Source organism: Lygodium microphyllum, chromosome 3, assembly GCF_053477565.2.
Source record: "Lygodium microphyllum isolate KBCC chromosome 3, Lygodium_microphyllum_v1.1.10, whole genome shotgun sequence".
NCBI classification, from domain to species: Eukaryota; Viridiplantae; Streptophyta; class Polypodiopsida; order Schizaeales; family Lygodiaceae; genus Lygodium; species Lygodium microphyllum.
In genome coordinates this window covers 85,671,705-85,682,551 of record NC_141137.1, presented here as the reverse complement: position 1 = coordinate 85,682,551, position 10,847 = coordinate 85,671,705, and positions in this window count along the sequence as shown.

Sequence of the window (10,847 nt, the reverse complement as noted above, 5' to 3'; positions counted from 1 at the left end):
GGTTTGCAATCTAGGGCTTTCCATGTCTGCCATGTAGCGGAAGTATTCCGACCATTCCCACGTAGGACCGACCTCAATTAGGGTTTTGCTTATTGGTCATTTTCTAATGGCAACTAACGTCGAACCAAGTGAACTACTTTACGTAGAAACGCTAGGTCCGAAGTGGATTCACGCTGCACTTGGTTCAAGGACAATGGGAAATGAGAGGGATGCAAAGCTCAACCTCTCTGCCAGAAGGCATAGTCCCATTCCGTTCCCCTAAAGCAGTGTAAATCCGGATCAATTATCACTCCAGGTCAATGCTCTTGCTATTCGTATTCTCTGAACAATCTTCTGGCTATCCATCATGATTTGAGAAAATTTCCCAGCCAACCAGGACCACCCATCCATAGGATGGACCTATGGCCACATCCACCGCACTTTCCTCAGGTTGTTTTAGTCATTTAATTACCTAACACATTTAGTTGGACATGTATCAATGAGCTTCCTTAATTAGCCCGTTAGGCACTGGTTCCTTCACGTAATCCTATCACTTGACATAGAAAAGCAATGTCAAACAAGTTCCTTTTTAACAAGTTATTATATTTATCTTTTAAATACATAAAGTCCAGCCCGTAGGCTTATCCACAATCCGCCTGAAGGCTATCCAGCAATCCACAAGGATCACTAATCCAGGATTCCACCCGTAGACTAGTATGTGAGCCTCAAGATCCAATACCGAGTCATGTTAGCATGTTATGCAGGGCCTGGAAGGCAAGGGATTTACGGCCAGAGCTCCCCTGGCACCCAAGCGTCCTCCTGCTCCAAGTAGCGCTCAACAAAGAGACCTCTCGCAGCGGGTTTGGTCCACCTTCTCAACACGGTTAAACAACCCCCTTGGTTAGGTCAGGTAGGCAGTCGAGGGTAACTGAAGCTACCTCTCCCTTTAGGCCTTCAACCTGAAGCATTAGATATCCATTTATCCTTTAATTCTTTGATCATACGACTCTGCACTTGTTGCACAAGTGTCACATCGAACTATGGGACTATTCTACCCATCAAATGGATTCACGAAACGATCTGTTCCTGATTACATTAGGCTGACGTTGTCAATCCTTAGGGTTCCAAGTTCCATCTTTTTAGTGAAAGATTATTAGGGACAAACCCTAGATCACTTCTCAAGTATGTTCTGCTGTCTCTACATTCGGTGAATGTGGGCAAGTATTTAGGGTATAGGAGTTTTAGTTTTTGCAATACGTGCGACTAGGTCACGTATTAAATCCTAGTGAGTTCTTTGGAATTGAATTAACTCTTTCTAAAATAAGTACTCCGCGGGCTTAGGTGTTTAAGTTTATGCCAATTTGTTTAATTCTTGAAGATAATTACACTATCATTTCCATAAACACATGACTCATTGTCTACACATAAATTTATTTTCAACCCTAACTTATCGATTTAAGATCAAGCATAGGTTAGGTTATAACCTAATTCCAATTAATCATCCTATAACTTGCGAATAAGATATATACTCAAACATGCAACTTTTTCTAATACTTATGCAGTTGGAAAATGATATTTATACCAATTGATTAGAGTTATTCAATTTTAAGAATCATGTCATGCCTTGCAACTTCCTATGGATTATTAGCACTTTCCATAATGACTCATTCCGAAGAAGATATGTCCTAATAATGAGACATGCAATTTATACTTCCATGCTTAAACAGAGTGCACTATCTTAATTACATTTTGTAAATGTGGACATTAATCTAAGTTCAGTTCATTGCAATGCATAAAACTACTTGCTTCAAATGCATATCAAGTTTCTACTCACTTTATTTTTGTTCGTTTTATTGAAAATACTAATGACTGAACTTTTCTGTCTCGTGAGCTAACTCTTTCAGAGTTAGCCTAAGTATTTAAGATGAAAAATGCATCCTATCTCCAACAATTATCCTCGCACGAATGAATTATAAAAATACCAAATAAAAATTAGGAAGGAAGACGTGGACTTGTGGTGAGATGTCCACGTGGATGCTAGGAGACGATCCTCCTGCGCGGTTGTGCCTTGGGCTTTCTTAGGAGCCATCGCAAATGTGGCCTTTCTGTCTTGGATGCGGCTTTACGAAACTCCCTTTGTAATTCACCCATCCCTTGTGAATATTTTTTCCTTCCTTTTGTAGAAGCTTTGGTGCGAATTGAATACATGGAAAGGGGTTTTGCCTCGGGTTAATTTGGGAGATTGAAGGAAATCCAAAGGAAAAGCTTGATGGGGCTTTTTAAAAGCCTTGAATAGGGTTCCATGAAAAAAAGGGTACTAAGTGGTCTTTTTTTTTGAGGGGTTGAAAAGAAAGGCAAGGGCAGAAAAAGGCCTTAGAGGTATCTTTCGTGAGGGAGGGGGAAACCCACGGCTTGGAGTTCAATTCTCGAGAAGGGGGTACAAAAACCTCTGGTCAGTGCGGGTGCATCTCTCAACGATTCAGGACCCTGGACCAGGTCAAATATTGATGTGCTTGGTTGGGCCTTAGCATTTTCCTCCTCTAGTGGGTTCTCATGGGACCTAATCATGGTCTACGGAATAGCCTTGCCTGGTTGCATGGGTACAACTGTCTCCCTTCTGGAAGAGTCTAGCTCTTCAGCCAATTCCCATGTGCTTAACTCCTCCAGCCCAGGATTTTGGCTCCTTGGAAGTGCTGGAGTTGTTAATGAAGTTGGTTGCGACACCTCCTTCACAGGTAAAATAATAAGGACACATTCCACAAGGGCCATTGTCACGGCCAAGGGCTGTGATGGCTATGATCCTTGATTTGAAGTACCAGCAGCTAGTTTGGTGGACTTGCTACTATTGGTGGATTGCGGTATCCGGTCTTTAGGGCGATCGGAGGTGGTTGCATCTTTTGTTGCCCTTCGAGCATTCATCTGTGTAGATCGAGCATGAGTTGATCTGGTCCCATTGGGTTGCACAGGCATATTCTTGGGCCGAGAGATATGGCTAGTGTCATGTCCCCCCTCTTGGATATTTGGAAGCTTTGATGGAGATAGAGATTGGGAGTGAGCAGCCATCATTGAGCCATTTGGCCAATCGCTCCTCAGAGACTGTCATGATCTGAGCACCTAGTTCGGCCATTGCCACGCGGCTTTCATACCAACGCTGCTCAAACTGAGTCCGACCTGTTGACAATCACTTTAGTTGCTCCATGTCTACGAGATTCGGTTGGTAGAGCACCTCATTGAACGTGATAGTTAAGCACAGTTTGTCTACTTTCTCGCCCAAGATGAGTCACAAGCGTTCGTGCAGGAGCCTGTTATAGTGCTCGTCAAGGTGTTCCTGCTCTTCCCAAGATAGAGGGAAGGGCAAGTAGTCTCCCAGCTACTCCTTAGGGAATGTGCCCATGTCCACAAGGACGTAGACACGTGCGAACACCTTGAGCTTAGCATCCAACTCAGCTAAGCATTTTGTGACACTTCTCTGTTCAACAAGGGCTTATTCTGTTGCCGGGACAAACGGATTCAAGCCTTGAGTGCTTGCACGCTTCGAATCGAGCATCAAAGTAAGGGGTCTTCCCCCGAATCGGTGTTTGAGATAGGTAGGGAGTGAGGGGGTTGAAGATGGTATTTGATCTCCTTGGGAAGTAGGTTTTTTGCTTTTTGAGAGTTATGTTGTGAGATGGAGTAGTGTAGGTATTTACTTTGTGATTTGGATGCATTAGAGTAGGAGAAAACAAAGAAAAACAAAGAAAATAAGCATTAGGGTTACTGTTGCAAAATAGGGCAAAAACAAGGCAAGAATCTTGCAAAAGTGGTAAAAAACTCGCTTGTGAGGCCTAAGGTCGGTAAATGAGTTATTGGGGGCGCCAATACCACACTCGGAAAAGGGTATAAGGGCCAAAAGTGGCAAGAAAGGCCACATTGTGCATTGCAGGGTTTTAGGAGAGTAGGAGAGAAGAGGAAAGCTTGGTGAGGGAATCCGCTTCAATCTTGGCATCAGAGAGATCTTCAGCTAGCCAAGGTAATTCTACACCTCCCCCTACAGTAGTAGGACCAATCTGGAGATGCTCGACAAGGGGAAAGGCCTTAAGCACCCTGCACGATGAATTTCGTGTGTGTCGGCGAAAACACGCGCGGCACTCGGCACGTCCGAGTCATGACGACTCTGGTCCGAGGCCCAGACTCGGCCCTCGGACCACTCGACTAGACCCACTTGACCACTACCACTCGGCCCTCGGACGTGCCGAATTGAGCACTCGAACTAGCCACTCACCCCCTGACTCGGCCTCGGCCCTCTCGGCCCACTCGGCCCTCAGACACCCGGGGTCAGACCAGTCGAATTTTTCATTCGGAAAATCACACACGACCCTTACCACTCGGCCCTCGGACATGCCGAATCGGGCACTCAGACCCTGCAACTCGGACGAGTTGGGCTGAGTGTGCAGTTTGACCACATTTTCAGAAAACTTTACCTAACCAAGCCAACACTCAGCAGCACGAACTGTCGAAAGGCCTTAGGACACTCAGAACGCGATTCTGGCACACGGAATAGGCAAAATCGTAGGGCATAGCCACTTAGTAGCTAGAGGCAGGCAGTTTTGAGACCAAGGACTTCGACACAATCCGCCGAGTGGGAAAGCCTGATTAGACCAAAAAACAAACGAGGAAACAAATTATGAAAAGAGCTCCCAACCCCGAAATTGACCCCACAGGCTACATAGAGCGAGAGGCGCAACGCAGATCCACCACTGGGCCGAAACCTTGAGCAAGTGGTTCAAGATTTGGTGGAACGATCCTCCAGGCTGTGCATGGTGCTTACCATAATGACCCTACGGGTCAAGGAGGGGACCACCCCCCAGACCCCCGTGGAGGGAGCTCTGCCCCCTCCTCACCTCCCCCGAGTAGGTTGGAGAGGAAACACGCGCCGTGACAGGTCCTCCAAATTTGACCATAGCGTAGTAATGCCTCTACATGAACATGGATTCTTGCTGACGAAAGAGAAACCAAAAGCCCATGCCCGGATCGAGAGAAAAAGAGACCGTAGAACCTCAATGGGCCAATCTAGCCAAGAAGGGCAAAAAGGCCACATTGCAAAAACACATACGTGTTGCATTCGGACTGCATCTAGTCAAAGCAAAGAGCAACAACAACAAGCTACAATAGCAAGAATGACTAGATACAACAGTCCTGACAATAGATGCTCCTTGAATAGCACCGCACTGACGAACCAAGATATCAGTGGAGAATCCACATCTGGTCATGCAGTTGGGGACTCAAGGGCATTTGTCAGAAGGCTTAAATTTACAAGCCAAGACCCGGAAGATGAAGACATAGTACCACCTGCTTATCTTAGGGTCAAACTCACCGCAAAAAGAGAACATACTATCGATGCTCTGATTGATGAAGCAGCAAATTTTAATGTCTTGACCTATGAGGCATCGACTAATGCAACTCTTAACCCTTGTGGGGGATCCCCACAAGCACTCATTGGGAAGTGTAATGTCCTTGCAACAATCGAAATTGAGAGCTTGCCCATCCTATTTCATGTTCCTCCAGATAGTGCTAAATATGGTAAGGATACCCTCCTGGGAAGACCCTTCAAAAGGGCGACCAAATGTGAGGCTCACTATGTAGCTCAGAGGATACACCTGATACTACTAGGTGTGAGGATAGTCACAACCTTTAGCAAGGGTCACCTCATCAAACCTCAAGGGAAAGGCAAGGAAGGTGCTGACGTAACAGTCAAGCCTACTAACGAGAGCAAGGACTTGTTGGAAGAGTCGATACAAGCACAGGTTGAACAATGAGAACCAGTGAGTGAGGACATGCTTGAAATAAGAAGGTCAAAAGACAATGCAAGGATGGGCTGGGACTTACAGATATCGTAGGAGACCCCAAAGGAATCCCAAGCCTTATAGGAGAAGGCATCGACGGAGGGCCAACACAACGCCGCAATGGATACCCAAAGCGCTGCTACGTGCTCAAGGGTATTACGTAGTTAACCGATGGATTTGGGTACCAAAACACCCTGCTAAATCACCTCTACCAAAAGCCCAAATTATGTCAAAAGCAAAGAGACATAGGAGAAAACCTAAACGAAAATCTAAGTCTCGAACCAAAAATATTGGAGCGATTGAGCCCCTCACGATTGAAATCAAGAAACCGAATAGGACCTATCAAAAACTAGATCATAAACTTACTATGCTTAGCAGGTAAATATCGGAGGTAACTGTTGAGCATGCACAAGGTCCACTAGTGCCCAAGGAGCCTTTGACTTCCCAAGAGGATAATGAGCACCATAGGCACAACATCGCTCATGAGAAGGTTGTTTGCTCAACAAAGCTAATGACAGAATCGCCTAACAATCACGAGCAACCCATTCAGCCAGTGCCAAGTCCACCTAAGAGTCCTAAATCTCCTACATCCTCTTTTTCCAAACGGAAATAAGAAGCACATAAATGGTCATCAATGACGGCTGCTCACTCCCAATCTCTATCTCCATCAAAGCTTCCAAATATCCAAGAGGGGGGACATGACACTAGCCATATCTCTCGGCTAAAGTTATTAAAAATGTAAAAAAAATTAATGACGGTGGCAATGATAGAGGGTGAATAAGAGAAAATAACAAAGAGTGAGTGAGTGAGAGAACCATGGAAATAAACTACTATTATACATTCTTATCAAAAACTCTAAAGTATTATAATAACTACACAGTTGGTAATACTTAAACTAATAAAAACAATTTATTCAATCCAATATGATATCAAAAGGAGATGGAAATCTTATTAACTAGTATTAAATAAGTTTAAAAATCACATTCACTTCAATATTAAAATAGGGATCGAAAAGCATGTAAAATACACACAGACACACACAGAGCTATGAAAGTATATACATATATTAAAACTAAAAAATATTATAGTAACTAAACAAAAAAAATTGTAATCACTAAATTAATCTAAAAATTTCATTCAATTAAATAATGATATCAAAGAGGGATGAATATTTTATAAATTGTTGGCAAATAACTTTAAAATTCACACGAATTCAGTATTAAAAGAGGGATGGAAGAGTATATACTCAAAAAGATAAAGCAAATGGAGATATGTAAAGGTAAAAGAGTGCTCATTGCATTTCAAAAACTATAGCCAATGTGATATTAGGGAAAAGACTAAAAGGTAAATAAATAATTTTTATAATATTATACGAAAGTATTAACATATTTAAAATGATCCTTTTATTGAGAGGAAGCAAATGCAAAAAAAGTATGAATATATTCATATGTAATAATAAAATTCACAATAATATAACCTAAATATAGAATATTATTAAGTATTATGATATGTTTTATGTAATATATATAGCTATTTAGAAACATAAATATTAACTATGCTATTAGTTTTTATTGATGACATAATAGTAATAATAAATCATAATAACAATAATATAAATAATAATATATTAATAATGTGGTGGGTGTTCTATGGAAATTTTTTAAAATACATTTGGTGGGTGGTTGTTATTTGTGATTTTAGGGGATTTTTTGTTGGTGGGAAGGGGAATGGTGATTGGCTACTTTATAAATGTAGGGAAAGAATACAAATTTCCTACTTCCTAAAAAGCTCATTTTTTCTAATTCCATTCTTATAAGAAAAAGTAGTTTTGACCTCACATTTTGGGAGGGGGGAGGTGAGGGAATGATTGTTGGCTATGTTATAAACATAGAGCAAGAAGACAAATATTCTACTTCTTATTTAAAAGACAATATTTTCTAATTGCATTCTTATTAGGGAAAGTAGTTCTCAACTCCTAAGAGGGGTAGGAGGCTAAAGAAAGAACATACATTAGAAGAAGAAGAGAGGAATTATAATGCTCCTTATAGTGCCTATTTTTAGCACTTAAGACTTTCAAATGTGGTCTTTCAAAACCAAGGGGTTGAAGAATGCAAAAGTCCTTTGAAGGCAATGCAAGGGTTGCACAGACCATGAAACCTATAGTGAATCTCTACATTAAACTTCCTCTGTGATAATCTTGTACATGAGCTAATGCCAACCCTCAATAAAGTCAAAATCAGTTTAGGGAAGAGTTTTGCCTTGTTCACAAAGTTGTGAATGCCACATATGTAAACAAGCATATCCACATTTGATATAAAAGCTCATGAACTCTAATAAGCTTGATTTGTTTAGAAGACCCTAAACATGTGTATGTATATACATCTCGCCATTGAAGCACCATTTAAACATATTTCCTTAGATGTGTATGAATATAATATTAAGCATGTTCTTTATTGTTGAGCTACATTTGAAATTTGCATGGAGACTTGTAGCCATTGAAGTATCATTTGACAACATGGTCATTCAAAAAATGCACATAATGAATAGAATTGAAACTTCATTAACATACACATTAAGATGAAACTTGAATTTCCACAATCTTTTGAAAAATACATTTTTCACCTTATAATTATATTTCTCCCTTTCTCATACACATTTATTTGGACCATTATAAACTCACTTGTAGTTGAGCCCAAACACACCCATTTCGCATGCCTACCAAGGAGTATATCTATATAATAAAAAAAACATAAAGGATTTTGTATTGCAGATATGGACAATACCTTTTGGAGGTAACCTTATTCTCTCTCTCTCTCTCTCTCTCTCTCTCTCTCACCCCCCCCCTCTCTCTCTCTCTCTCTCTCTCTCTCTCTACACTCTTAGGAACATGCAAGTTTGATTGCACATGCACTCTCCATTTGATGGACACATGCTATCTCCTTCACATGGCACAAATATCAAAACTACACTATTGGACCAATAAAGTTACATGTAGCCACAAAAACATTTGAGGAAAGATACGTAACTTGTGAACTAGAAATATATGTGAGTCCAATCTCAACCATGTGAAGCTATTGATGTGGGGCCCATTCTTTTTTGTACACTCTCACATGATGCAATTAAGGATTTTTTTGGTATCCAACATGATAGCTTGATCCCTTTCACTAACTTCCCTTTAAGTATTAGTGGTGCATTACTACCATGCATGCCACCATGCATTGGGGGGATGGGCACTCACGGTTCTAACTCTTGGGTGATCTAGGCTCTCTTCACTTCCATTGAAAATCTCTTGAATGCATGGGGGTTGTGGCTCCTCTCCTCCAGAAGTGCTTATGGTGGGCTGACTCTAGATCTATTTGTGGATGGTGTGTCTTCCATGGGGCATCTGTTTTGTCTAGCCAACTCCTACATGCTCATGTAAGTTTGCGTCTATGTCCATGTTTGATGTTATACCATCAATTGCCTATACTTGCTAACATATTCCTTCATCTTCCCTTGTGCTTACTTGAGGTTTCTCCACTTGTCCTTAAACTTGAATTTTTCCATGTTTGGGATTAATTGATCCTTAAGCTCCTCATGTAGTTTCTCCCATGAGAAGATGATATGCCTTTTCTCAAAGAGAGTTTGGAAGAAAGAGAACAAATGGGAGACAAGCAACAAAAGCAAAGAAAGAATGAATGAAAAATGGAGGGGGATAAGATGCTCTTATCTCAATGTTTTGGCTTCATACACGTTCATCCTTGCTCTCGGTACACTTTCATCCATAGATACTGTAGAGAAAGGAAAAGTATCAATCGTAGTTTTTAAACCATGTCGACATATATGCCCTAGAATAAGTGTTGCTATTTTTCCAAGTATAAGTGTTTGTATAGGTATTGATATGTATCTTTTGAAGTACATTGATATTATGTCACTATATCACTACAACAAAAAGGCCTCATAGACGCACATTTAGACGCGATTTTTGAATATAGAGAAATTCTTATGGGCGCGTCTATCCGCCCGTCTATTTGCGCAACTACCATTTCGCATCTATAATCGCATGTATCAACGAATTTACACGCACAAATAGACACGCAATAGACGCACATATACACGCGCATATAGACACGCTGGTAGACGCACTTTTACGAGCACTGATAGACGCGAACGGAAAACAAAAAATGTCATTTTAAAAAAAAGATATTTAATTTCTTTTTTAAATTTAATTATGAAGCACGTGTAGTCTGCATTATAGACGCGCGTATAAACGCGAATTATCTGCAATTTAGACGCGCTGATAGATGCGCAAAACAGAACTGAAAAAAAAAACCAAAGAGCATGTGCTTGCCACATGCTCTCTGGTTTTTTTTTTCCCCCTCCCATAAATCAGATTGTGTATTTGGGAAAAAGACAATGTATCTTACGGGCACGAGAATTGAAAATAAAAGTCCATGTATTCATTATATATCAAAAGCATTTACAAGGGAAGTTTAAGTGCTTGCGACCTAAAGCGTGGCCGCAAGTAGTAGGCTCAAAGAGATATCATACATATACAAGAAAAGAATGCCTCATGAGGAGGTATGGTTCTCCTCTACGAATCTGAAGAGGAAACATCTTCGCTAGTATCACCATGGCTACTAGCATCGCTATCCCCCTCCTCGCTATGCTCCACATCCAGGTTCGCCTACACACACAAAAGATCAGGGTTGCTTACATAGACAAGGTGGAGAAAAAGTTATAATTAGCTATACTTTTAATAGGAAAGTAAGAAAAACATACCTCCTCTGGCTGTCGAATCCTGATGGCCCGGTTGTATTCCTTAGTGATGAGACCCTCATAAAAGTGAAGCCATGTCGCTACGCAGTTATGGCCTCGATGGTAACCTACCTCTCTAGGAGTAGGTGTCCTACCAACGATGGTAGTCTACAAAACATTTAGAGATATACAAACAATTATGAGTCACAATATATTAGACTAAAATATATAAATAATTGAAAGAAATATAAATTAAAAAAAACTAGAAATCAAAATATACTTGCAAACTCTGCCTCCCACGACTCTCTG